The sequence below is a fragment of the Triticum aestivum genome, unplaced genomic scaffold (genome assembly GCF_018294505.1).
Source record: "Triticum aestivum cultivar Chinese Spring unplaced genomic scaffold, IWGSC CS RefSeq v2.1 scaffold53392, whole genome shotgun sequence".
Lineage (NCBI taxonomy): Eukaryota > Viridiplantae > Streptophyta > Magnoliopsida > Poales > Poaceae > Triticum > Triticum aestivum.
Window position 1 is genome coordinate 2,476 of NW_025234861.1, and position 4,215 is coordinate 6,690.

At 49.5% G+C, this 4,215-nt stretch overlaps 1 pseudogene; it reads left to right on the forward strand.

Annotated features, from left to right (window-relative positions):
- The first annotated feature begins 2,613 nt into the window (after positions 1-2,613).
- LOC123176246 (cytosolic sulfotransferase 15-like) lies at positions 2,614-3,751 on the forward strand (annotated as a pseudogene).
- Positions 3,752-4,215: the final 464 nt, after the last annotated feature.

A 4,215-nucleotide genomic window follows, 5' to 3' on the forward strand; every position in this document is an offset into this window, starting at 1 on the left:
TTTTCTCGTCACTCGAGTTTGCCTTCTTGACCGACTGGGAATGGATGGTGAAGATGTGCTTAAAGAGGCCCCAGTGCGGTCAACACCCAAGAAAATTCTCGCACATGGACACAAACGCCGCGAGATAGGTGATGGTGTTGGGAGAGAAATGGTGAAGTTGTGCTCCGAAGAAGTTCAGAAAACCCCGGAAAAAGGGGTGCGGGGGAAGCGAAAAACCACGGTTGACATGGGTGGCGAGCAGCACGCACTCACCCGGTCGTGGCTGCGGCTCCGTCTCCCCCTCCGACAACCTCGCGGCGCCGTTCGCGATCAGCCCAGACTCGGCTAGCTCATCCAGGTCTTCCTGTCGGAGCGAGGATCGGATCCAGTCGCCCTGGATCCAACCCGGCGGCAGCGCCGACCGCGACAATGACCCCCGCTGAGTCTTCTTGCCCTTCGCCGCTCCCGTCGCCTTCTTCACGCATTCCAGCGCCGCCGTCTTGTCCTTCACCATTGCGGCGTAGCGGCGGCGTCGAGAGCGGAAGAGCTACGCGTGGTGGAGAAGCAGAGGAGAAAGGGGGAGATTGGGAGCGCACAGTGCAAATGCCTCGGCCCCGTCGCCTTTTAAAGGCCCACTTCCGAGTGGCTGACGCGCGGGCCCGGGCAATCCTGTCAAATCCCCGCAGCAGTCGTGCGCTGGATACGTGGCGAAAAAGGTGGCGCGGGGATCGAGGCATTCCTACCTATTCGTCCCGATTACCGCGGCACGCTCCACCCCTCGCTCTTCCCCGAAATTTCGAATCCTGCCAAATCCGGGATACGCAGTAACCAATCGCGTCGAAGATCTCGCAACAGAAGGCAACAATCGATAGATGATGCTACTAATTCACTCGGCAACTTCTGAATCGATCGAGGTGACTGAAACGAAGTTGAAGTTCCAATGCGAACCTCCCATTCAACACAAGTATTCGTGAAGCACAAGGGTCGAAGCAAAATCCACTTCAATCTTCTCCCCACTCGGACCTCAATCCATTCGGGGGCTAGTGATGAGGATATAGACCTAGGGTAGGGTCATAGGCCTAACCAACATACCCTACCCAAGGTCACTACCCTAGAAGCAAAGAAGCTCAAGAGACAACAGGGAGTACCCAACGAAGACGTCGAGTGAAATCCACTCGACCAATCATATCACTCGGGTATCCCACCTTTTCGAAGACCACTCGACCATACAAGAAACTACTCGACCTATGAAGACCAGGAGTCACACGGAACTGCAACGGTCCGGCATTCACTCCGTAGTCTTCATGGGCATTAATGACACTTATAGCTGGCGTTATCAGTAACGCCCCTCCTTTATGTACATTGAACTCTCTGTAACGGAGGAGGGCTGGGGTCCTGACGCACTCTATATAAGCCACCCCCTCCTGTGGGACAAGGGTTTGCACCCCCTGTAACACACATGCATATACTGAAATCCTGTCGACCGCCTCGGGCATCGAGACGTAGGGCTTTTACCTCCTCCGAGAGGGGCCTGAACTCGTAAACACTTGCGTACAACCTCACTGTAGCTAGGGCCTTTCCTCCTCCTACGTACCCCATATTCTTACTGTCAGTCTTAGTACCACGACAGTCGGTTTGACCGGGCGACGCGCTCGGTTTGACCGGGTGACGTGTCAAAGCACCTTTGCCGTTGGTGGCACACAACAAATCCTCCCGTTAGCCACCTAACGTGGCTAACGTATCTTTTTTGCCGTCTAAACTCTTTGCCGTCTGCCACCAACGGCAAAGGGCCTTTGCCGTCCGCTTTGAAGAAGAGGACATCAAAGAACCTGTTTACCGTCACTCTCTTTGCCGGGCACATTTGTCGTCGGTGGCGGACGACAAAGAGCTTTGTCGTCCGCTTTTGGTGCATTTGCCGTCAGCCATGGCAGATGGCAAATAAGTTGATTCCTGTAGTGCCATAGTCTGGATTATTGTGCCAGATATGGGAACATCGATAAGTACAATTTTAAATGTCTACTACAATGTAGTACCTCCATCCTGATTTATTGGTCCTTATTGTAATATGCGTCAAAATTTGACCATAAATTTAACTAACAAAATGTTCATGCATGTCACTAAAATTTATATCATTCAAAACTATGTTCAAATACGAATCCAAGGATATAATTTTTGTTGACATGCACTAACATTTTGTCAGTTAAATCTTTAGTCAAAATTTAGCACAAATTACAAAGGGGACCATTAAATCAGGACGGAGGTAGTAAGGAGGAAGCATGACCCACGGTTAACCTCCAAAATTTCATGGAGCTTGTTGGGAATCTGAAAAATACTATTACTATGAGAACCACGTAAGAGAAACAAAAAAAGAGAGAAGGTTTTGCTCTGAATCGACTGATGCTATGCCCTACGGCCAGTGAGAGAAATGAGGGCAGAGGCGAGCAAAAAGTATGAAGATGGAGACGAGGATGATTGATTGATGGCAGTAGGCAGGTAGGAATGGCTAGCTAGCACATCCCTGTCATGAACCTACCTGACTAAAGAAATCAACACCTTACTCTGTTTTTACTGAAGACATCGACACCCCTGGCTTCGCTCATAACATCTGCTACCAGTCAGTCATGGTTACCTCTATATAACACCCCTAAATCCCTTAGCTAAGGTCGACCCACAAACTCTTCCACCTCTCACTCAGTATGGCACAGGTTGGATCTGAGATCAAAGAGAGCTCCGGCAATGACCCAGCTGAAGCTCTCGTGGCCACATTTCCCACAAGGGAAGGATGGTCGACGCCGCTCACCCTCTACAACAACTGCTGGCTGAGATCACACATGCTGAGGAAATTCATGCTCGTGAGAGACAACTTCAAGCCCCGGCGCGACGACATCATCCTCGCCACCCACCCCAAGAGCGGCACCACCTGGCTCAAGGCCCTCGCCTTCACCATCTGCAGCCGCTCCCGCTGCGACTTCACCGACAGCCCTCTGCTCACAACCAACCAACCCACAACGGGTCGTGCCCTTCATCGGAGCCGTGGGTGGAGACCTCGACTTCCTCGAGACGCTCCCTTCGCCGAGGCTGCTCGCCACCCACCTGCCTCTCTCGCTCCTCCCGCCCGCCGTCTCTACCGTCGGCTGCAGGGTCGTGTACCTCTGCCGCGAGCCCAAAGACGCCTTCGTGTCAAGGTGGCACTTCGACAACAAGATGGGCAAAGGGGCTCCTATCACCCTCGACGATGCATTCAGCATGTTTTGCGAAGGGTTCTCCCCATTCGGGCCCTTCTGGGACCATTATCTCCGGTACTGGAAAGAAAGCTTGGCGAGGCCGCAAGAGGTAATGTTTCTCAAGTATGAAGAGATTGTGTCTGATCCGTTCATGGTCGTTAGGAAGCTCGCAAGCTTCCTCGATGTGCCCTTCACCGAAGAGGAGGAGAAGAGTGGGGTCGTCGATCAGGTTGTGAGCTTTTGCAGCTTTGAATCACTTCGCAACCTAGACGTTAACAAAACAGACGGTGCGGAGCGTGCAGGAGGTAAGATTTTCATCCAACACTCCTCACTGTTTAGGAAAGGGAAGGTGGGGGACTGGGTGAACCATATGAGCAATGAAATGGGAGAAAAAATGGATCGCCTCGTGGAGGAAAAGTTCAAAGGATCTGGTCTAGAGTTCTGAGATGCATGCTTGTGTTGCATCTAGCAGTGGGAGTGCCTATACTATTATATTGATGTATCATGAAGTCTATGTACACTGCAATAAAATTAAATAATCATGTTTATGGCGACCTGGCCATTGTGAAAAGTTAGTTGCGGCCGGTAAAGATCAGTTTGTGTTTCTTTATAAAGAGTAATATTAAGATTTATTTATTTTTGCACAAATATTGATATAAGAATGTTACGAATTGCACGCAGCCTCTGCACACCAATACAATGTCATGACCTAGTCGAAGCATACACACAACCAAAAATAATAATAAAAAGAGGAAGAGAAAACAAAGAAAGGCATTACTCCAACTACTTGCAACAAATCAGTACCGACTGTTAGAATTAGTGGGCTTCGCTCATGTGAATAACTCTCATATTCCAAATAAATCAAAGCACTCATGTATGGCACCGAGGTGGAGGTGCAATATTTAGTCACACATCAGAAGTGGAGGTGGAGTGTGACCAACATATATATATATATATATATATATATATATATATATATATATATATATATATATATATATATATATATATA